This window comes from Vicugna pacos, chromosome 8, assembly GCF_048564905.1.
Source record: "Vicugna pacos chromosome 8, VicPac4, whole genome shotgun sequence".
NCBI classification, from domain to species: Eukaryota; Metazoa; Chordata; class Mammalia; order Artiodactyla; family Camelidae; genus Vicugna; species Vicugna pacos.
In genome coordinates this window covers 3,972,992-3,998,392 of record NC_132994.1, presented here as the reverse complement: position 1 = coordinate 3,998,392, position 25,401 = coordinate 3,972,992, and the positions used below count along the sequence as shown (strand labels likewise).

At 40.1% G+C, this 25,401-nt stretch overlaps 2 non-coding genes across 2 annotated transcripts; both read left to right on the top strand.

The window, feature by feature from the left end:
• Positions 1 to 2,422: 2,422 nt before the first annotated feature.
• On the top strand, positions 2,423 to 2,495 carry TRNAP-AGG (transfer RNA proline (anticodon AGG)). The gene has a single exon. It is a non-coding gene; the product is annotated as a tRNA-Pro (tRNA).
• A 5,389-nt stretch (positions 2,496 to 7,884) lies between these two features.
• Positions 7,885 to 7,960, top strand: TRNAP-AGG (transfer RNA proline (anticodon AGG)). The gene has a single exon. It is a non-coding gene; the product is annotated as a tRNA-Pro (tRNA).
• The last annotated feature ends 17,441 nt before the right edge of the window (positions 7,961 to 25,401 follow it).

Sequence of the window (25,401 nt, the reverse complement as noted above, 5' to 3'; positions counted from 1 at the left end):
CTGGCAGACAGAGAAGATGGGAAACTAATGTCCTGGAGAATCATCTTCTCCAAGTCAGAATTCAGGCTCCTTTTATACTAAAAGGGGAAGGGGTGTGGTTGTTGTTGCAAACTTCTTGGTGTCAGAATCCTTTGTTCTTCCAGCTGCCCATGTAGGTCAGGTCATGGTGTCCCTGCAAACCTCCAACAAGACAATTTTTATTTTCTATTCTGCAACTTTTTATCCCTATGTGAATGGAAAAGTGTTAATATCTTTAAAGATCAGAGCCTTGAGAATAGGCTCTCCTGTGTATTTCAGGCTATAAGCAATATTTTTTTACAAAATGTGCAGAACCAGCATGACTGAGCCCAGGAAACAGAGCCCAGGGTTAGAGCTAAAGGAACAGATCCAATATGGAGTCAGATGTGTTCTCCCCTGTTACAGCAGCACAACATACTGCAGAATGAAAAGCGGCCATTGCATGTGTCCCACCTTCCTCTCATCATCACTCAAGTATTTGAAAACATTAAATACGATAAACAGGCTAAATCATTACCTACTACAGAAGGAGAAATACTTAAGAAAACAACTGAAGGATAATTAAAGGTGAAAAAAAGTTTTTGACCCTTTGGTTCAGATTCTTGCTTTGCTTTAGCCATGGAGCTCACGCTCCCCTGTGTTCTGGGAGTTTGGTCCACCTGCAGCCGTACAGACCCTCCACCTGTGGCTGCCAGAATGATGGGACTTGGGTCATGATTCTGCTATGTACACAAACCATTTTCTTAAAAATCAAAAAGCACACCTTATGCCTAAAGGACCTTAAAGTACCCCTCCCTATGTGGTTTGGTACAGCCATTATGGGAAACAGTATAGAGATTCCTCAAAAGACTGAAAATAGACTCACCGTACGATCCAGCAACCCCACTCCTGGGCATATATCCAGAAGGAACTCTAATTTGAAAAGACACGTGCACCCAAATGTTCACAGCAGTGCTATTTACAATAGCCAAGACATGGAAGCACCTAAATGTCCATCAACAGATGACTGGATAAAGAAGCTGTGATATGTTTATACAATGAAATACCACTCAGCCATAAAAAAGAATAAAATAATGCCATTTACAGCAACATGGATGGACCTGGGGACTGTCATTCTAAGTGAAGTAAGTCAGAAAGAGAAAGAAAAATGCCCTGTGATATCACTCATATGTGGAATCTTAAAAAAAGAAAAAAAGACACAAATGAACTTATTTACAAAACAGACTCACAGACTTAGAAAATAAATTTATGGTTATCAAAAGGGAAAGGAAAAGGGATAAATTAGGAGTTTGGGATTAGCAGATATGAACTACTATATATAAAACAGATAAACAACAAGGACCAACTATAGCATAGGGAATTACACTCAATAACTTATAATAACCTATAATGAAAAAGAATGTGTGTGTGTGTGTGTGTATGTATACATATTATATATATATATATAAAACTGAATCACTATGCTATACATCAAAGACTAAAACAACATTGTAAATTAACTATACTTCAGTTAAAAAAAAAAGAATTCTGTCCCCAGCTCCTTCCCATGCTCAGGACCCCCTGCCCTCCCTCTGTTCTCTCCCCAACAACTCCTATCGCAATGCACATACTATGTAATTTACTTGCTTGTCAGAGTTACTGTGCTTTCTCTGTGCCTCCCAATCAGAAGGAAAAGAAGTCACTGCAGGCAAGGAGTTTCGTCTATTTTACACATGAATGTATCCTGACTGTGGACCAGTGTGGGGCTTACAGGAGGGGCTCAAGGCAGGACGTGTTGAATATATGTTTGAATTAGAAGCAGAAAAGGATGAGGTGTAGGGGTAAGAGTCTGCTATTTCTTATAAGGACCCTTATAGAACCCTTTGACTTGCAATGCGTGTGGATGAAGTTAAAAAAAAAAAAAAAGACAGTTTCGTAGAAGGAAGTATAAAATAGTGTCAGACCTGGTAGAAAACAGAGAACATGGGAGTGGGAGTTGTGAGAGGAAAAAGGAGGGCAGAAGAAGGGCTGAAAGGAGGAGTCAGGAAGGGTCTGAGAAAGGTGGCGAGGACATGGCTGGAGCAGCCGGAAGGTCATGGTCAGAGGGAGGTTTGATGAAGGCTTCCCTGGAGACAGAGCAGAGGCTACAGCGTGGCTGCTGGCCTTTACGGGCACTGGATTTTGGTCACTCCCACCCACTTGGCCAAGTATTCTTGGTAGGAAAAATCTTGTAAAAATCACAATTGAGGAACGTATTTTCTCCTTTAGAATAACACTTGTAAATACAGGGGCTTATTATCTCACTCTTCTTTACTAGTGCTCTTTTAAATTCTCTGTAATAGGAAAAGATTCAGCCCATGAAAATTACCCCAAGGTCATTTTTATTTTTGACTCTATTTATTGAATCACAGTGAAATTGGAGGGTGGAGGGTATAGCTCAGTGGTAGAGCACATGCTTAGGATGCATGAGGTCCTGGGTTCAATCCCCAGTACCTCCAGTTAAAAAAAATTAAGTGCAATTAAGTTAAATTAAATTAAAAATCTATCCTCAATAAATGATATCTCCAATGAGTAGAATACAAATTCAGGAAAGCTAATACAGCAAAGATAGCTGATTGCCTGCCAGATCTGCCAGAAATTCCTTTTCCTTTACCTTCTTAAACAAAGCCTAGATTTTTAATTGGTCATAGTGTTAACCACTTAAATGGTTACATGTCCCAGCCTCTCTTGCAGCTACGTGTGGCCGTGTGATGTGAGTAGGAGTACTGTATTACATGGGGCTTCTAGAAAGTTTCATTAGAAGAAAGGGTTGCCCTTCCTTGCTCCTTCTTGCTGGCTGTCATGCAAATATGAAGGCTGTCCCTGGCTGCACCATGGGCTGTGAGACCAAACACTAAGCATAAAGAAACAGCAGGAGAGAAGGTGATTGGGTCCCTGACAAATCTTGAGCCCCCATAAGAGTTCTTGTTGCCACTGGACTTCTTTTACTTGTAAGAAATAGACATGCCCAGATATTTAAGCATTATTCGGATGGGCTTTGAGTATAGACATTTAGATCTAGTCCTAATGAGCTTACAATTATGATCTGAGAAGAAATGACAGCACAGGTAAAATCCAGGTGAGGCTTGAAGCTAAGGAGAGATGATGGAAATTGATAGTTTAACAGAATAATGTTCTAAAAGAACATTACATAAAATAGATTCAAAGAAGGAATCCATTCTCTAAAACTAATCAGCTTTGGAGTATTACATTTAATATAGGTAGAGCAAGTAACTTTTTGTGTTACATGTCCTATTTCATTTGTTTTCCAAAACGTTTAAGATCTGAATTTCTCCTAACATTTTCTTTTTCATAGCATAGAGTCAAGATAGCTTTTAGGATTAACGAGAAAATTCAGAATTTAGATTTCACAAGAAGAGAGGCAAGAAGATGGTAACAGAGCACCAAGCCCTCCAGATGGATACAAGGCTCAGGGAACAGATGAATAATGCAGAGAAATGCTGAACTTAGAGCCTCCAGGTGGATTCACTGATGGATAATGGGGATGTGCTGGGGTGAGACGGGCAAACATCCTAGGAATTCCAAGAACTATACATCAGTGACCTTAACCTCCAGCTCCAGTGGAATTCTAGAATAGGTTATTCAATGAATGGTTTATGAGCATCTTAGAAAAAAAAAGAGGGAGTGGATTTGATAATCCCCAAGCATCAATGAGGATGCTGCACATTCCTCCTCTCACCTGCCTGTTTTGCTCTTCCCTCTGTGTTGTTGTTACCAGAATCCCCTTCTGTCTCCCTTTGCTGCCTCTCCATTCTCCTCCTTGTTACAGAATCCAAATTCTTTCTACTTTTCACATGGTATGCCAATAAATCAGGAGACAAGATGCTGGGGCAAGGAATAACAACTTTATTGGAAAGCTAGCAGATAGAGATGATGGGGGACTAGTGTCCTAAGGAAGCATGTTTTCCAAGCCAGAATTCAGGCTCCTTTTATACAAAAAAAGGGGAAGGGGTGTGGTTGGTTGTTGCAAACTTCTTGGTGTTGGAATCCTTCGTTCCTGCAGCTGTCCATGTAGATCAGGTCATGGTGTCCCTGTAAACCCTCAATGAGACAAATGTTATTCTCTGTTCTGCAACTTTTTATCTCTATATGACTGGAGAAGTGTTATACTCTTAAAGGTCAGGGCTGGGAGAATGGGCTACCTTGTCTGTTTCAGGCTCTAGGCAACATACTTTCACAAAAGGTGCAGAACCAGCATGGCTGAGCCCAGGACACAGAGCCCAGGGTGAGAGCCAAAGGAGCAGGTCTCATAGGGAGTCAGACGTGTTCTTCCCTAGTACACCCTCAGGTTGTCTCATTCCTGGCTCTACTACGACTATTCAAGGGCAGCCAAGAAGATGGTGAAACTCCACAAGGGGCACAAGGTAGGGAAATGTTTTAATACAATTATGCAGGAAGCGTTGTAACATGTAAATATCAGGCCAGTGGGGGTAACTATTTTCAACTTGAACACAGTTGGGAAGTTAGTCCGCCTATGGAAAGAAGAGGGAACAGTTTCCTGATTACCTATTCAGTATTCCTTAGCTCTCCTGTCTTTCTTCCTCCCTTTGGAAATGAACCCCAAGCTCACAAGGGCAAAGTAAAGAGGAAATGGTCAAGCTGGAGGGGTGGGGAGAGCAGACCCGTCCTGGGGGAAAGGAAGCAATTCCAGGAGGAAGTAGCAACTGAAAGCATGTATGTAACGTACGGCATGTAACATAAAGAACCTCTGAGCACAGTAACAGCTCTGTTCTAAAACTGAAATCTGAGCAACTACAAATGAATGTGTGGGCAGGAAGCACTTTCTGGTATGGGACAAAAACAGCATGGAATATAGAACGAGACCAGCAGAACCTGAAGGAAAAGGGATAATTATCCTCGCTCCATCCAGCTGAAGATTTTCACCAGTCTCACAATGAAAAAGATTTCGACTTGGATGTGGTTGAGTGCCACTGTTTCTTATTTACAGATTTCCCATTATTGGGTTGAATTTAACCTTATTTAGTCCTAATTTCCTAGTGTGGGGTCTGCTATTTTCAGCTGAGTCTTCTATTATCTTCTTACAATTCTAAAGAAAGACCCCCAATCGGTATTATTCTAGGTGGAAACATCTGAATGAATTAGACCTCCCCATGCTAACTGGGGTTAAGATTCTGCTGCCAAGAGTGTAATAGGGAAGAACAAATCTGACTCCATATTGGATCTGTTCCTTTGGCTTTGTGCTCTGTTTCTGGGGCTCGGTCATGCTGGTTCTGCACCTTTTGTTAAAAAATGCTGCCTAGAGCCTGACATATACAGGACAGCCCATTCTCAAGGCTCTGACCTTTGAGGCTATTAACACTTTTCCATTCACACAGAGATAGAAAGTCACAGAATAGAGAATAACACTTGTTTTGTTGGAGGTTTACCGGGACATCATGGCCTCACCTACATGGACAGCTGCAGGAACAAAGGATTCCAACATCAAGGAGTTTGCAACAACCAACCACACCCTCTCCCCTTTTTAGTATAAAAGGAGCCTGAATTCTGGCTTGGGGAAGATGGTTCTTCAGGGCTGTATTCCTCCATCTCCTCTGTCTGCTGGCTTTCCAAATAAAGGTGTAATCCCTTGCCGCAACACTTTGTCTGCCAATTTATTGCCCTACCATGCGGCAAGCTGAACCGGTTTGGACTCAGCAACAGGAGTGAGCAAGCCAGGTAAAGAGTACAGCTTCTAGAATGTTGCCTTCATCAGGCTCCTCCAGGTCCCTGCTGGTCAAGATGGGGTCCACTGAGACGCCACGCCATTCCCATTCCAGACTCCTGACTGCCATCCTGTTGTCTGCCTAGTACACTTTGCTGTTGCAGACACACAAGGGAACAGGACTGAACACCTTGTCTTTCCCAGCACTGTCCGCTGCCTTAGTCAGTGGTACGGTCCTCTGCATCCATCCCAGCTAATCAAGCCAGATGCCTGGAGCAAGCCAGCATCCCTCTCTGCCCACCTCCCTCCCCACACCCCATTTCTATCAGCCTCCAAGCCCTATCGATACCACCTTCAGATTTCTCTCCTATCAGTCAGTTCCATTATCTCCTCTCCCTCTGCCGCTGCCCTGGTTCAGTCTTCTATCCATTCTTGTCTGTATTTATCTTTCTAAAACAAAAAATCTAATTATTTCACAGCAATACTTTAGAAAACTTTCCACAGTTCCATTCTGCCTACTGGATGAAGGCCAGCTCTTTAACAAGACTCTTAAAGCCCTTAAGAATTGAGTTATCTCCCAGCCTCTCTCACTCCCTCCGTCTCTCCCTCCCTCCGTTCACAGAGAGAAACACACACACACACACACACACACACACACACACACACACTCACACAAGCCTCCCTATACTAGAATCACCAAAGGCTAAGTTTTCCAAATATAAATAACAAACATTTGCACCACCCCCTCCCCACTCAGAGCCCCAGGCTTTCCCTGTGGGTGTGGAGTTACTGAGCTACTGTCTACAAACACTAGCAATAACGCTACTGGTTCCCAGGCCCAGCTCTAGTATCACCACCACCGAGAAGCCTTCCCTGATTCCTGAAGGCTATATTAATATTTTCCTCCTTTTTATTTCGACAATACTTTGATGGCAATCCTAACTTGGTTCTTTTCTGAATGCCTGCGGTGGACCAAGACTGTTTAGAGCCTCCAGGATTCAGACCTGGAAGGAATAACGAAGGTCTGAGGCCAAGCTGCTGGGTGGGGGTGTTGGTGCTTGGACAGGACACTCCAGGAGTGTCACTCAGAGGGCGAGGAGGAGTGAGGGGTTGAGGTGGAGGAGAAAGAGAGAAAGAAGTTCCAGTGGTTTGGTTCTTTGGTTTCTGTTCCACTGCATTCCATATTTTATCAATGGCCTTGACAAAGACAGAGAGGACACAGCAAACAATTCAGCAGCTGATAGAAAACAGGGGACGTGCCGAAGACAGCACAACACAGACTAGGAATAAAATATATATTAGTAGGTTTGATTTCCAGGCTAACACAGTGGAATATACAGGGATAATTTGAAGGTATACACTTCATATTCAAAACATTGCACAAGGACAGGTGCTATGGGAGGGGTGGGTGCTGATTTAATAGCAATTTATGTAAATTGGATTTAGATTGAACAACTAATATTTGCTGACCATAGATTTGTTCCCAGTACAGTGCAAAATATATATATGCAGCATCACAGTCATACTGTCATCATCCTCATTTTACAGATGAGGAAACTGAGGCACAGAGTGTTTAGTGTGAGATCGAACAGGTAGAAATGATTGACCCAAGGTTTGAAACCAAGCCTCCTGACTCTGGGGTGTCACAGACAAACACTAGGCAAGGCTGTCTAGCATTAGTAATGCTAAGCTAGTTGCAGAATATGACCAAATTAACTAGCAAATGTAACATTGGGTTGTATTAATAGAAGTATATTGTCCAGATCAAAGGAGGTAATTGTCAGCTGTAGCTGATTCCTCAGAAACCAGCTCAAATGTGGATGTTGAGTTTAATTTTGGAACTACATTTTAGAAAGGACTTGGACAAACCAGAAAGCACTCAGAGGAAGACAAGAACATACATGTCCTGAATGGGAGTTCAAAATTTGCAGATACTGACAGGCACATATAGACTAGATAAACAAGATTGTACTGCATAGCACAGGGAAATATATACAAGATCTTGTGGTAGCTCACAGTGGAAAAAAAACCGTGACAATGAATATATATATGTTCATGAATAACTGAAAAATTGTGCTCTACACTGGAATTTGACGCCACATTGTAAAATGACTATAACTCAATAAAAAATGTTTAAAAAATTAGATCACAAAATATTAGCTTAGGGGGCAGGGTATAGCTCAGTGGTAGAGTGCACACTTAGGATGCATGAGGTCCTGGGTTCAATCCCCAGTACCTCCATTAAAAACAAGTCAGTAAATAAGGAAAGTTTTACCTATCCCCCCAAATTTAAATAAAAATAAATACACTTTAAAAATGAAACAAGTGAATATGCAATTTTAAAAAATTAGCTCATGTCTTCATTTTAATGTTTTGCACAAACTTAATTATCCCTCTGTCTGCTAGATATCTGACACAAAGCTGAATTCATATTAATTATGTTTTAAAAAATAAACTTCTGATATCATCTTAAAAAAAAAAAAAAGAACATACATGTCCTGGTACTTGGGTGTTTGACTGAAAGTGTGAAGCTCTGAAGATAGTTAGCCTGGACAAAATAAAACTCATAAGAAATATATGCGCTCTCTTCAGCTGTTTCAAAAGAACCAACCACGTAGGAAAGGATGATGTTTATTTTGCATTGCTATTGTCTGCAAAATTAGGACCAAAGATTAAAATGAAGATGCATTTTTCACTTGATGTAATGAAAACAATTATAGTTTTTTTTCAAATTATTTTCCATTATAGGCTATTATTTAATATAGTTCCCTGTGCTATACTGTAGGAACCTTCTTGTTTATCTATTTTATATACAGTAGTGGAAGCTGCAAATTCCAATGTCTCAATTTATCCCTCCACACCCCCTGTCCCCCCTGGTAACCATATGTTTGTTTTCTATGTCTGTGAGTCTGTTTCCGTTTTGTAAATAAGTTCATTTGTGTGATTTTTTTTTTTTAGATTCCACATATAAGTGACATCATGTGATATTTGTCTTTCTCTGACTTAACTTCACTTAGTATGATAATCTCTAGGTCCATCCACGTTGCTGCAAATGGCATTATTTCATTCCTTTTTATGACTGAATTAATTCTACACTTTTGATTTTAAATTTCTTTATATCAACAAGTGAAAGCAGAAATGTGAGTTCAGACAAACTGAAGAAGTCAGGCCTCGATGTTGTGGACCCAGGCATAGAGGGGCAGTGTAATCAAAGACACAAATTGCCCTCTGGAGTTTCCTGTCCTGTGCACCTGGAGTGGAGAGTAACGGGTAATTGTTAATTACCTTCTATGCACTCCCAGAGCTGGACGGTGGCAACTGGTTGGACAGCTGCAATTGTTAGCACACCAACAAGTGTATATTGAACACGTATTATGGGCATCACATGGTGTGTACTATGATGGCTATGAAAGTCTAGACTCAAGGGTCTTCCACATAGATGGGTTGAACACATAACAGAATTAAAGAATCCTGACAGACAAATCCATGTATTCCACTCATAGGCAGCATATGTTAAGTTCCAGGAATAAAAAGGAGACCATCCCTCTATTTTTTTTAAAACATGGGGACAATTATATATTTAAACATAAGGCTAAAAAATTCCATTACAAACAGAAACATTAAAATCCGTTTGTACTGCAAAATTCCACAACGGTCTGGTGTAAAACATATCAAAAAATACACAAAGAATATAATCAAAGTGATCAATGCTAATGATAGAATATATAGGCAAATCACAGGGCTGGAAATATTTCAAAATCAATTGATAAGTGCTTATCAGCTTACCTTGTAGGACCAGAGTTAAAGGATATTTGGAGGAGGTGTCACATGAAGTGGGGTGAGCACTACAGCAGAGAAATGAACTGTGAGAGCACAGGAGAGGACTTGGCTCAGGAGAATGAGAAAGTCCTCACAGAGATGCTATCACTGAAATCTTAAAGAAGGGGGATTTCAAGGGGACTGAATGAAGGGGGCAAAGAAACAGGATCATGAGGCAGGGGCCCTGTGGTCGCTGGGCACAGTGGTTTCTATGGGGCTGAAGTCAGGAGGTGTGTCAGGCAAGCCCTGTAGCAGGGCTGTGATGGGGCGAGTTCAGTGTCGCCCCTTCCTCTCTGGGAGTACAAGACATGGAGCCATGATGCAAGTGGTGGTTCTCAAGGAGGCCTCATGAAAGAGGGGAACTGAGCTGGACCTTTCAGAATGAATGAATTTGGTGGGTTGATAAGAAGGAGGTAGCCCTTCTGTGAAGAAAGTGATAAGAACAAGAGCACAGAAGGGAAGGGGGTGGCTTGTGTTCAGAGTGTTACTGAGTCCTAACTCGTTTTGCTCACTGCACAACAGACTGACCAAATAAATCAGGAGATGAGTTCTTGGGGCAAGGAATAACAACTTTATTCGGAAACCCAGCAGAACAAGAAGATGGGGGACTAATGTCCTAGAGAACCAACTCCCCCAAGCCAGAATTCAGGCTCCTTTTATACTACAAAGGGGGAGGGGTGTGGTTGCTTGTTGCAAACTTCTTGGTGTCAGAATCCTTCGTTCCTGCAGTTGTCCATATAGGTCAGGTCATGGTGTCCCTATAAACCTCCAACAAACAAATGTTATTCTCTGTTCTGTAACTTTCCATCTTTATTTGAATGGGAACGTGTTATACCCTTAAAGGTCAGAGCCTTGAAAACGGGCTCTCCTGACTATTTCAGGCTCTAGGCAACATTCTTTTACAAAAAGTGCAGAACCAGCATGGCTGAGCCCAGGACACAGAGCCCAGGGTGAGAGCCAAAAGAACAGATCTAATATGGAGTCAGGTTTGTTCTTCCGTGTTACAAGAAGAGTGAGGTCAGAAAGCCACCTGGACTGGAGAAGAAACCAAGAAGTGCACAGAAGTGGGAGCCTGAGTTGTGTGTTTAGGGAGCTGGTTACAGGGAACCAGCCTCATTGCCAAGAACAAACATTGCAACTAACCAACATCAATCCTCCAAAAATAGCTAAGATGATACACAATACTTTTGCTTTTTTTTTCCTTTCTTCCTTTTGGAAAAGAAAGTATATATTTTTTTCTCAGGAGAGAAAGAGAAAATGCAGTTGCCCAATGCCTACCAATCACTGTGTGAAGACACACATCGAGTATTACTTAATTCCCAAAGCAGTCTTATTTAATTAAGTAAGATAACACTCGACGTGTTAGTAATGTATTATTAACATCCTCTATTAATGATGTGGAATCTGAGGAAACTCAGAGGTTAACCAAGCAGCCACCAGACAAGGCTCTAGCCCAAATCTGTCTGGCTTCAAAATCTGTGTTTTCTGGGAAGATTGAGGTGAAGGCCACAACTCACAGAGGAGGTGGTAGAACTCAGCCTCCATGATTCAGTGAAGTGGAGGTCAGAGAGCCTTAGACAACTGCTCGTTGGAAGTTCAGCCTCTTAATATTAAACACAGAAATGAAACAAACCATGTACAAACGTAACATCTTCTTTCATCCCCTGATGGTGTTATTAGGATGAACGGCATGGCTCAGCCACATGGGCAGGGAGGAGAGAAAGGATGAGGCGGGACTCCTTTGAGTCCAGCTCTGAACTTAACAACCTTCCTGGCTTGACCCGCTCAGGGCTACTATGTGACAGCACCCGCGGCAAGAGGGTTTGCTTAGTTAGGGTGAGGATACCTGGAGATACCCAATCTGGGATGGCTGAGGCAACAAAATCAAATGAAACAGATCATTTGGAGAGGAATCAAGGAGGCAATGTTGATAAACAGCAAGGTCCTCCTGCAGAGCACAGGGAACTATATCCAATACCTTGTAATAGCCTATAATGAAAAAAAGAATAGGAAAAGGAATATACATATATATATAACTGAATCACTATGCTGTACACCAGAAATTAATACAGCATTGTAAACTGATTATACTTCAAATAAAACAACAACCACCAAAAAAAAAAAAAAAAAAAAAAGCAGAGGAAGCAAGGAGGCTGAATGCAATCCATTCCTCAAAGGTGACCTCCTTGGGCGGCACCATTAACATGTGAATTCTTCAACAGCTCACTCTTTGTCCTCATCTGTTCCATAGATTGGCTCCCAGGTCCACTTTAGGGGCCCCTGCATTTTAACTTTCCTTTCAGAAAACCTTGCCTTGCTGTCATAAAAACCCCAAACTAATCGCATTTGAACCATCTCATTTTAGACCAGGGTTTGGAAAGCATCAAAAAATCAGTCTATTCTCATAAACCATCAAATTTCCAGCAACTAAATCAGTCATGGCTTCTCCCTACTAAATACGTGAGCTCTATTTCCATAGGAACAGTCAGACGGGAGACACCATCCAAGGCGGGTGCACAGTTTCCTCCCAGTTAGAATATTGACTCTGCAGACCTTGGCATAATCACTCTTTGCATAAGAGATGATCAAGGCTACAGCACCTCTTCATTTCTAAGATGCTTCATTATTTTACCAGGGGATGAAATACACTTAATAGAAGATAATTATATTATTGGCTTTGGAGCTCCAAAGAAAAAAAGAGATCAGTATTACATTTGTTCCTTCCTAATCCCCTAACTCTTCTCAAGACTTTTTGAAAGATAATTGCCTGTAATTCAGAAAGTTCATGAATTAATTTACTTAAAACCCTAGAAACACACATAAGACTCAAGGAAGACCTAGAGACACTCTGTGATCTTTTCCCTAACAGGATTACTGCAGACAAGAAGATTTTAAAGATGCTGTGCTGAAATGATACGGAAAAAAAATGTTTTCAGTCTGCACATGTCTGCACAAGGCAGAAACGAAACAACGTATTTCATAGTGTTGGTGCTAAGCAGTCTGCATTTTAGCATTTTTCATCATAAAGTAATACATGTCAGGGAAGCTTTTTCAAAAGGCTAAAACGTTTATAGTAAACAGCAAAATAGCCCTCCCTACTCACCTCCCAGTGTCCCCTAAACATTTCTCCAAGAGTAACTGCTGTAAAGGTTTGTATCACATATAAACATGTATGTATTCTGTGTTGTTCTTTATATTGTGGTCCTCAAATTTTGCCTTAACAATATATTTTGAATATATTTCCTGCAAAAATATACATCTTTAGTATGTGCATATATGTGTATATATATATATATATATGTTTTTGTATAACGGATCCTTGGTACTCAATTTTGTGGCTATACAATAACTTATGTCACCAGTACCCCATTAATGGACAATGAAGTTACCAGGTTTTTGCTCTTATACTTAACACTTTATTGAGAGTCCTTGAACCTACATATTTTCACATATCAGGAGCACATCCTTAGATAAATTCCTACTAGGTCAGAAGGTATATGTATTTTTAAAATATTCTAGCTGGGCATGTGTTTTACATCCATGAGGATAAAAATATTAATTCCTAGATGAAATGTATAGCCAAACATGAATTTAATTTTACTTGAAATGTGACAGGAGTTATAATTCATGATTTACCTCCAAAAAGGGGATTCTTAAAATGAATTCTTTCTTTTTCCCTAAAACCAAAGAGGTTTCAATTCCTTGCTTGAACATCTTACAAAAGGACTGCCATAAATTCACTCAGTAAACCCTGAATTTATTTCAAAGCTATACATTTTGAATGGTCCTTCATGTTTACATATTTCAGAAATTGCAGAAAATAAATGTTCTCTGTGAAAAAGTATAGAAAAGGAACATTTTATAAGAGTTAATTATTTGGATCATAACAAAAAACAAAATCTCATTGCCAGTGGGTAAAAAATTTGTGCTGCGAAATGGGACTGCTGGTACCCCTGGATAACTGGGGCACAACACCTAGTAAGTATGATTGCATATAAAACAGTGCTCAGAAACATGTAGCTCCACATGTTCAGATATTCAAAAGTCATTTTCATGGTTGCTATAGTCTAAGATAAATTTTCTTGGACATGTCCAGTCATGCATGCATCAGACAAGCCTCTCAGCCAAAATAAATAGCACTTTAGTATAAGACAGAAAGCCAAAGTCCGCAGTAGGTCCCTTTTCTATCTTCTTCTTTTTCAAATTCCATTTTTTTTACTTCCTCCATTCTATTCTCTCACACTCTTTCTCAATTAATACAGGGATTTGTCTATGAAAAGTCTCCGACTATCTTATATACAGTATATTTTGTATACGTATGATGTAAGTATATTTCTCTCTTTAAATGTTAATATTTAATCACCTCTTTCCTCCTTTGGGGGCTCTGGTCTCACTGTCAGAATTGCTAAATAGGAAGGTACAGGCAGCCTCTGATGGCTCCCTTGTCAATCTCAGTGGGCAGGAGCCGTCGCTGGAGCTTGCAGGATCAGTTGCTAGGCAACCTGTTCATCTGCTGAGCCAGATATTTCAATTCGGCAGCAGTAAACGTCTGTTAATGCTACCGCCTTTCAGAACTACCTTCGTTACATAACATCTACCGTTTTAATAAAGGAGATCAAAATGTTGAGGGTTGTGAAGGCAGCAAGGAAAACCAGGGCAGCTGTAGCTCAAAGATAATGTCAAATTAAGACTTTCTGCATATAAAAATTATAACAGGATAACAAATTTAACGTTCAGTCCTTCCTGGCAGAGCACTAAAGAAGCATCATGCTGGGACCATTTTACTTGATGATATCAAATCACTTCTTGTTATCATTCTAGAAGAGTTTCTAACTGCCACTACAATGCAGGTAAAACAGCAATGACTTAGAGAAATAAGAAGAATATTAATGTTCTGTAAATGAGGTGACTGTATCTAGCCAAGTATTTGTCCAAAGGACAATTCTTGAGAACAGACTTTACGGAACTACATTCAAGTCTGCAAAGCAGCTGCTACCAAGCATTTCAGGTTGCCAGTCCTGCAAGAAAGTTTTCCTAGATAAATGTCTGAGAGTCTCAGACGCTCGATGGAAATGATTTCAAAATGTACACTTTATCTTTGAGTTTATTTTAGAAGAAACAAACAGTTATTGTAATAAGATGGCTCAAAGTAGTTTTATTTACTTTTCGCTCTGTGTCCAAGTTTTCCCTGTGTGTAAAATACAAGTGTAGTAATTAGAATACAGGTTTGGATACAGTTAACAACCACAACAAACTCGCAAGTAACAGTATCTTAAAGAAGACAGAAAGTCGTTTTTCTTTCACATAAGTGTTTGCTATGAAAGTCCTAGACTGAGATGGTATCTTCTGTTTTTGTCTTGCCATCTTCAACTTGCAACATCTTTCTCCAAGGCTAAGATGTATCTCACCGGTCAGGAGGCTGAAGGAGAGTGCCTTACACGCCTTCCCCTCAAGGCACACCTGGTAGCTGAGTTCATTACTTCTGCCTACATCCCACTGGAAAGAACCTGGTCACACCCAACCACGAGGGAAACTAGGGGGTGCGGTGCTGCTTGAGAAGACATGTGTCTGTCCAGCTATCATGCAGGGTGGCTCTTGTCAAGGAAAAGTGGAAGTGTGAATACTGGGGGACAACTAGCTATCTCTGCTAGAAGAAACAAAAGCAATCTTCATCTGCATTGTAGAGAAGAAGTAATAAAGTTGTCTTAAGGGGGAGAAGGATAGCTCAGTGGTAGAGCACATGCTTAGCATGCATGAGGTCCTGGGTTCAATCCCCAGTACCTCCATTAAATTTTTTTAAAAAAAGCTAAAAAAAAAGTTATCTTAAAGTGTAAAAATAAAATTTCCTTTATAAGTTATAACTATAACCAGGAATGGAATGAGACATAGAGACTAACTTAAAAAAATTGAGTTTACTCCTTTACCTCTCCTCTTTCAGAAGTGGTCCAGGACCTGAAGAGAATGAGTCTGATGATCAAAAAGCAATGTGAGGGCGACAGATAGGTTAATTCTCTTGATGATGGTGATGGCCTCACCTGTGAATACATACATCCAAACTTAACCAATTGTACACCTTAAATATGTGCAGTTTGTTGTATGCCAATTATCCTACAATCAAGTTTTATTTTTAAAAATAAAAGAGCATGAAATGTGAACAGGAATACATTCAAAAAAATGTTGTGGCTTTTCTTAGGGAAATAACTTGCAAAGAAGGTTAAACTCAAGGAATTCAAGGGGACGTTCTCATCAATAAATTTCTCTAGTGATGCAGAAAAACCAAAGATGTGACCTATTGCTAACACAACAGTACAGGATATGGAAGAAGCCAGGAGGAGGACTTTAGCTGGAAATGGATCACTGAGAACACTTGAGCAAAACTAGATTTATTCAGTAATTCAATATGTGTGTGTGTGTGTGTGTGTGTACGTGTGTGTGTGTGTGTTCGTGATCTCTCCCAAGTCACCAACATGAAAACCTACCACATTCAGATCAGCGTCAAGGTAATCATGATGAAGTGTAAGAGGAACAGTCCTTCTGGGGGAAAAAAACAAAAACGAAAACAGGAGAATGTGTTTTCTTTGGGCACAGGAGTCAGAATCTCCAGGCGGCAGACAATTGGCAAAAACAAGAGCGAAGCAAACGTGCTTTATTTTTCTATGAAGATAAACAGTAGAAGGAGGAGAAGCAGTAGACCCAAACCTGCCTGTTTATAGCAACTCCGGGCGAAAAGGTATGTCTGTAGAGGATGGAACACTTCTGGTCCCACTGCCTGTCCTCTGCCGTCTTCCTAGTCTCAGCCTTTCTTACTAATTCTCATCCTTAACGTGCTTTATATTCATTCATCCACTCAAACGATACCGAGCACCACTTTTCATGTGCCAAACACTTTGCTAAGTTCTGAGTATAAAACTGAATAAATAAATTCAACCTGAAGGAAGCTCACAAAATGGAAAAAGAGATAGGTAGACATAAAATCTCTTCAGCTCAGCCTATCCATTTATTTCTGAATCTTTGCTATGCCATTGTAAAAAATATATATATTTACTATATATTTTAAGCAAGCCCAGAAGAGATAAGTGGTGGAAAGTGGCAGAAGACTGTTTTCTGTCCCAGAACCAGAACTCCTCTTGTCTTCACATCCTTGGGAGTTATTTTTTCTCTCTGTACTTTAGAATATCAAATTGGGGTGGACTTGGCCTCTATGTATCTTTGGCATCTTCTCGTTCCATGATATGGGAATATAAATAGACGAAGACAGATTGGAGAGTAGTGAGGCATGCATACATTTCAAAAGTAAAATAAAATAAAAGCTAAAACCTTTATATTAGAGCGAGGAGAACAGTGAGATTTTTATGTTAAGGACCGATCCTTAGCAAAACAAGGGTTTTATTTTACATTTCATGTTATTCTTTTCCTTGTTGCTTTATCCTTCATCTTATATTAATAAACAGACCTGAAATATGATTTACTATATTAGATGACTTGTCCAAACAGCACCACATCTTTTCAAACATAAACCTACCATTTTTTTCAGAGGGGCTAAGAAATCTGTCCTTAGAAGGGGATGAGCTCACGGTTGACATTCTTTGCTTCTTAGTCGGGTGGCACGTTTTGGATCTGTTATACTTGGATGAAAGATGAACGTGTGGGCGTGTGAAATGTGGTCAAGGAAGCTGATCACAAGGAGAAAGTCGGAATGGCAACGGTGACAACACTCTAGGTGAAAAGAGTCTTACGTCATTCCAGCCCATCTAGAACAAGCCCGGATTTCATAACGTTAATTAGCTAAAGTAATTTATGTAGAAAGGGTGATTCAAAATTTTAATTTTGTATATCTCCTCACCCCTTTTTTCCCATGTCATCAGATTTTCCAGGTCATCAAAATTTTTCTCGACTCTTTATAAACCATCATCCAGTTGGTGCTTTGCAATGCCTCTACATCCTGTTAGTGGAATGTTTCATCTTCATTTTTAAAACTTCCATTGAATCATCAGTCCATATCTAAAATAGCTTGGCTTTGTGGAGCATTCACCATAGACTGGAGGAGATTCTCACACTCACGGCACTTTTCTGGTTAAGGAAGACAACTGAGTATGAATTAAAGAAGCAACTGTGGGGGCAGGTAGGGAATAGCTCAGTGGTAGAGCGCATGCTTAACATGCACAAGTCCTGGGTTCAATCCCCAGTCCCTCCATTAAAAATTTTTTTTAATTATTTTTTAAGTAGCTACTGGGCTTCTGTAAGCAAACAGGAAGCTCTACTGGTCACATGTGCCGCCTTCTGTCCTGCATAACCGAAGACACAACTTGTCTGCTCCCAACTTTCTCCAAATTCTCAATGCCACCATGAGAAATTTGAGTGCTCAAAGAGTAACACATTTTTCAGAGGCAAAACCAATTTTTCACCCCATCTATCAAAACCTATCTTCACTACTGGAATAAAATATTCAAGGAAGTTCAATATAAAGAAGAACTAATAACATGAGCTCCAATCAGCACTGATACTGCTGCCTAAAATTTTTCTAAACACTGGGGATGATTATTTCAATTTGAAATAAGAGCTAAATCCTTCTCCCCTTGATGCATGGTTGTTATTCCCCCTAAAAAACAGCTGTGGATTCAAAAAAGAAAAAAAATAATGCCAAAGTTGCTATTTTGCAAGTTCTGCAATCTTGAATATTGATTAATGTGGAGTCTTTCCCCACAAAGCTGCACGTTTTCAAGTGTTTTGGGACCTATGTGGAAGCGTTACCATGGGGGCACCGTGAGCAAACTGGAGGCAAAGAGTGTAGGGGACACCCCTGCAACCCTATCTCATGTTCCCTTGGGAGCTAATCTCAGCCATGATTATTAATAGTCCACTTTATTTGCATTTTGATAGGGGATTCTTGAATAAAGTCCTTCAATTCAAAAGAAATAAACTAAAACAATAGATTAGGGTTTATGGTTTAAGAATATTTGCTAGATACACCACAATGAAATCACAGAGATGCTTTCTTAATCTCTAAATATAGAAGAAAATATGTTAAGTGAAATTATATATGCCATAGGAAAAGAGTGTGGTCAAGTAATTCCCAAGCGTGTAAGGGGGGAGGGTAGAGCACATGCTTAGCATGCACGAGGTCCTGGGTTCAATCCCCGATACCTCTGTTGAAAAAAACAAATAAATAAACAAATAAACTTAATTACCTCCCCCCTGCCTAAATAAACCCCAAGGGTATTGGTCATGTTTTGGCAACTTCTGGGTTTCAGTGTTGCTAACACACTGCATGTTATCAACTCACATAAATTTCTAAAAATGTCATTTGCTATATTTAACAGATAATTACTGTGTCATGAGCCATATAAAGTATTGGGACTTTAACAGAGAACAAGGCAGATATGGTCTTCCAGGCCATTCTAGGTATTGTCTGAAGGCGATGGGAAGAAACATACATTTTTGGGGGGAAAATGTAGTCAGAAAGAGGCCTGAACAAGTGGGGCTAAAAGGAAATGTAAGTTAATTCATCAAGTGAGATTAAGCTGGTAATTACTGAATGGTCACTTCCAAATAAAGCAAGCTTCTCCCTAAATCTCCCCCACCCTGTCCTTGCCTCCAAACTTTCCAATACATGCGTATGACTTTTAAATAATATAATAGATGCTTCTTAAAGCACAAAGAATGTGTCTTCTTAAATAGCAATACTAGTGGGGTGCAATCCAGGTTAAATAATAAATAATAAGAACACATCCAGAGCTGTTAATCTACCACACTGACATTTGTCTAGCAATACAATGACATGTCTTATTGCGTGGGCTAGTAACAGGGTCACCTTTATGAAGCATTACATCTGATAGTATTAAGATTAGAAATTGAACGACCTTTGTAGGTTCTATCATCTTGCCCTACTCATATGAAGTGGCAGCTGAGGGAACTGTGCAATGTGCTCAACTACCCAGCAGAGGCGCTGTGGGGAGCTCTCACAATCCACTCATAACTTACAAGCCCCCAAAGACTCAAAATTCAAACCTGTACTTTAGCCTTTTTGGAAGTTGATAAAAAAGCAAGAAAGATTGGTCTCTTTTTTTTTTTGGAGAGAATAGCTCCTTCTTTGTAGAACTGAGGACGAGGCTGTCAAAATGCCAAGGATTCCCTGATGACAGTTTTGTCTAGCTCTACAAACAAGAGAAGTTCAAATGTGAGCTTCATATGTATCCCCAGAGTCAACTAGCTTTCTCTGAAGCTCAAGAGTCTTGCGAGGTGGCACAGGATGGCTGCCTAAAGACTCAGACCTTCCCAGCAGAGCAGCATCCTGCCAGCAGAGAGAGTGCAGAGGAATAAGGGATCTGGAGAAGGCTGCTGAGGGAGCCAGGCACAGGGGCTGGCTCTATGTCTGTTGTCATAGTGTAATTATTATTAGTGTCTCCTTTCGTGTCCCAAGGTTTCTTAGTTTGGAAAATGAGCTATATATTTCCCTTATAGATAGAAGAAAGAAGACTATCAACCTTACCCCATATAACCAGGTCTCACATATGTCAGCAAAACAAGAATTCAGGTGCAAGTGTGTACCCAGAGGATCTTGCTTCCACTGCAAACTTTGTGGAGTGACTTCCATTTGGTCAACGCAACCTTTTCATGCACATAGAGAGATGGTGATCACTGTCATAAGCATGGTTTGCAAACATGAAATCCAGCCTTATGATGGATTCTCAACAGACTGCTGTCCACTAGAGGATGTCAGCCCCTTGGGGTCAGGGACTTTGTGTGTTTTGTTTATCTCTGTATTGCTAGTACCTAGAATAGCCCATGGCTTAGGGCAGATGCTCAATAAAAACTTCCTGTATAAATAATTCAAGAAATCAATGCTGTCCTGCATGATTCTTCCATGGACCACGTTACGTGTGTACAGAATATCAACAGAAGCCACACGTCTTATACATGGTTATTGCTCTTTTGTTGTAACACCCCATTGACCATGTTAAACATTCATTACCATTTTGACTTCAAGATATCAACATCTTCTCTTCTGGTCCTCTTTTTCTTTCCCTCTGGTAAGTCTTTGTCTAGAAACCATGAGACTTCCAAAGAATAAACTAACTACAGCAACAACATCATTTTTCATCACAAAGAATCTCCCTAGAATGAAATATGAAGACCATGGCTTGGCCCTTCCCCTGTGTTGAGTCACTTGTTAAAACTAACACCAAGGGTCTTTTTCCCGATGGGGGAGAAATCTGGTAACAAAATAAAACATGTTAGTGATGCTCATTCATTTTTATTTACTGAGACTCAGTTTTATTATCCCTGCAAATTACAGAGCTGTAAACTTCAATACTAAGTATAAGTGTGCTGCTTTAGAAAAAATGGAAATTCAAATCAGAACATAATTTATTTAGCTAGATGCCGATGACTTATTTCCCTTTTTGAAAGTTTATATGCCATTTGCTCTCCCACAATGTTCATCCCATGCAAATCCTCTAAGGATGGTGCTTATCAACAAAACTCATTTTTCATTTAGAATATCTTTCCAGGAAAAAAAAATGTCTAGAGAATCTAGTACAGGTCTTATCTACACATAACAATAATATTTACCAAAACTACACATCATGGTCAAAATCAGTGGGGACTGTCTTTTCAGTACATCCTCCTCTACAATTCTCCAACCAGAAGTTTGGGTCGTCTTCTTTTCAATGGTCCTGCCTCTAAAGACTGAGATGCAGCCCCACAGAAGAACATGAATAATTACATCAGTTTGGAATGTCACTTTCCATGGGACAGAAAGCCAGCTAGAGCTTAGGAAAATAGGATAAACTCATGATTTTTCAGAATCTAGGGAACAACTGAACAAACTCCTGCAAGGGCAGGGATGTATGAAGCCTCAGGAACGCTTGGGACCAGCAACCCCAGTGGGTACCTCAGGACGTCGACTCTATTTCTAACCCCACTTTTCTGCTTATCAGCCTCATTCTTCCTTCTCTCTATCAAGGAGTTTTCTCTGTGTGGAGAGGAAATGTGACATCTTTGTCAGAGAAATGGGTTTCTGTGGCTGGTTCCAGGACATTCACACACACACATACCCTATGATTGGGTATTCATGAATCATCTCTAAGAATGCCAGGCTAGAATAAGACCAAAGCTATGACTGGGAAAGAAGCAGTGGCCACTCATATTACTTGAGAGACGGGACATTGTACGCTGCACGGTGACCTTGTTTTCGTCCACTTACTATGGTTTTAGAGTGATCTTTTCTGATGCCGATGTTCTCGGGGGTGGGTTATGTCCAATAAGAGAGCATCATGGCCTTGCTGTGGGAGCCAGACCAGCTTGTACTGAGCAAGGCCCAGCTGAGAGTCTTGGGACACCTGTGGCTACTCTTCGCTTCTCTCTCAAGGCTTTGATAACCAGGCAGTCAGTAGAGACGCTGAGCATCACTTGCGGTTGGGAAGCAGCCCAGACTGCAGAGGACAGAGTTTTGCATAACTAGTAAATAAATGGACATGTACAAACATAGGGGGGAAAACGACCTTGAAGGAAAGAATTGAGCTTGAAGGAAAAACTGAGAAGACGAATGGCATGGAAGTATCCACAGGCAGATGGACAGAAGCCAGTGAAATAGGATTTAATAAATGCACAAGGTGCCCAAGGGAGCGAGAGGGAATGAAACAAAGAATTCACTTCTTGTTCCGGGCTGCAAGTGAAGAAATATAATGAATAAAAAGCAGAAATTTTGAGATGAAAAACAAAATTTTAAAACAATGTATTTAGTGGATCTCAGTCTTGATGTGCGATCCTCTACAAAGAATAAAGAGGAGAAGGTGGGAATTGGGAGTGGAGGAGAATAGAAAAGCACCGTGAGTAGCATGTCCAGTCACCACTGACAGGTGAAGGAAGGGTTACTGGACGCATGTGGGGGTCCATGAGCAGGTCAGAGGAGTTGGTGGGTGGAACTGGCCATAGCCCAACTCTAAGCGGTGCTGGTGATGACATCATGGCTCCGTGCTGGATAATTTATCCACAGGCTTAAGATGAAAAGATAACATTGATATTCTAACATTCAAAATATTTTGACAGGGCAGATTCCTTTTATTGTCTCTTCTAAAATGATACCTAAACTATTACATTTGAGGAACAAGTTCTGTTCTTTTTCTGTCCTAGTGCTCCAAAAACCCTACTGGGTTGCTACTTCCCTGTTTTGTTCCCTAAGATTTTCATCTTTTTTTTTTTAACAAATTTAATGAGATTCAGAGAATTACAGAAATATTTAAATATATAAGTACTCAAATTCCAAAAGGATTTCATATTAATCCATCACATCAGCTTGTATGACTAAGTGTTATGCAGTGTCCTGAAATATGGGCTAGGAAAGAAGAAATAGATGAAGATTATAATAACATGACTTGACATGAATCCTCTTAATTGCCATTAAGTCAGACTTTTGATATCCTTTATCAAATTACCACTATGCTTAGGCTAACATGCCACAGGAGATGTTAAATAGAGCAGACTTTCTGTTTTGTTAGTGGCTAGGAATATATATCAGGGCTTAAATCAGATGTACATTAAGTTGATTTGTTTTTCTTTCTTTTCCACCTCTAAACTATGTTCTGTGGAAGATGTTGTACCATAAATAGCATTTTATCCAATCTAAAAATCCAGTGTTTATTATTGAGAATTCAGCCCTGTAGAGATTTTTAAACTTGCTTGTCTCCATAAATTCTGAGCTCTGAGATCTGTTTTGCTGCTAAAATCTCTAAATCTGGTAAGTGAACTCTCCTGGGTAGATATGGAGTTTTGAGGATTTAAACAGAATGTTTAGACTTTGAAAGATAAGGTTTAAGTTTCCTTAATAATCCAAAAGAGTTTGAGTTTAACTTTGGAAAACCTGGACATACCTAGTAGAAAAGCGTTAAGTTAGTCCTTGTAATTTTAACTGTAGCATCTTCTATTTGTACCTCATAGTAGGTGGAATCTTAAAAAAAAAAAGACACAAATGAACTTATTTACAAAACAGAAACAGACTCACAGACATAGAGAACAAACTTAGGGTTACCAGGGAGGAAAAGGGGTGGGAAGGGATAAATTGGGAGTTCAAGATTTGCAGATACTAAATACTATATATAAAATAGATAAACAGCAAGGACCTACTGTATAGCACAGGGAACTATATTCAATATCTTCTAGTAATCTGTAATGTAAAAGCATATGAAAAATGAATATATGTTTTTATATGTACGACTGAAACATTATGCTGTACACCAGAAATTGACACAACATTGTAAACTGACTATCATAATTTTTTTGGATTAAATAAGGTAATAATGACCAATTACTATGGTTTATGAAAAAACATTAAAAGTTAGTTATAATTTCAAATTGTCCTCATCAAAAATCTGAAAATTCCAAATGAAAATGCAGTGTGACTAATAGTTCCCAGAGTAGGCTGTAGGAACGTATCTGAAGATCATGGTGGGTGAGTTTTACTTTATTTTGTGTGGATCCCAGGCTTTAGACACTAACTCAAAGCATCAGGGTGTCTTTTCTCCTGACTTAGCTTCTAAATAAAAATAATTTTCCCACATGACCAGCATCTGATGGCAGTCCCATACATTTAAATCTGTTGTGACCTTTTATTGAAGTTTTCTTCCTTAAAAGTCTTACTTTAATTTTAGCTCTGTGTTATTTGAAGCTAGCCAGATTAAATTCACTGGAGTCTGGGAGGGGTGATTTTAATTAATGGTTCCAAGGCAAGGAACTCTGACTGTGTGGCAATTTCTGCGGGACTCACTTGGACCATTGTCTCTGTGCACAGCAGCCTGAGATGTAGGATTAATTGTCCTGCTTTGGGAGAAATGGTTTAAAAAATTGCTTTAGTTGAATAGGATATTGCTTTCAAAGGCACAGATGTATATAAAACACACACACACGCATAAATTGGGACTTGGGTAAGGAGAGACTTTATTTGAAAGGAGTATTGTAAGAGGAGAACAAGGGGCTATTGCCATAGGAAGGATGTCAGACTGTGAAATCTGCAATGAAGCACAGGGTGCCTGCTGTAAGCAAGTGGATGAATGTGAAGACGGGGCGGACACGGCAGTGACAGGACAGTAGATCAGAGACTGCATTACCCGAGGCCAGCCTGTTCTTAGGGGGGGCCGATTCAGGCTGAAGGTGGGGGACCACTTTCAATGCCTCCCAAAGTTCAGGGGGCCTGGGGGAAGAAGAGAAGCTTAACTGCTGTTCAATCAAATCAAATTTCCCAAACACAAAAGGGTGGGGAAATCTGAGAACTGTAACTGTTTTTCAGGATCCATGGTTTGGGTAAAGTTCAGTGCTGTCAGTGCACAGATGTAATAATTTAGGTTTGGTTTGTTTTTGGTTTTGTCTTTTTCTCTCTCTTGTATGTGAGACAAGAAAAAATTCACTAAAATTTCTTTTACTCTGTGGTAGGCAGAATTCTAGGCTGGCCCCTCAGATCCTAGCCTCTTTGTGCAAATACTCTGTATTACCCCCTCCCCTTGAGAACAGGCAGGACTGTGAATATGGTGGGCTCTCATTCCCAAGATTATGTTCCTTTATTTGGCAAAAAAGAGATTTTTTTGGTTGTAATTAAGGTCCATAATCAGTTGGTCTCTTCCCTCCATCAGAAAGAATGCAAGGGAGTTCCCATCAATCGTGTTTTAACATACAGCTCCCCACTGAGGATCCCTGCCATTTCCCTGCTCTGCGGCGGCCTGGGCAGCCCAGCGGGAACACTCCTCTAGTGCTGTGAGAAACTAAACTGCAACGAGGAGGCTGAAAACAGAATGAATGCCTGTCTCACCCAGAAGTGAAGGGTCCTACCGGAAATTGCCATTGGGCCCTTTGCATCACTGAACTTCAGTTTT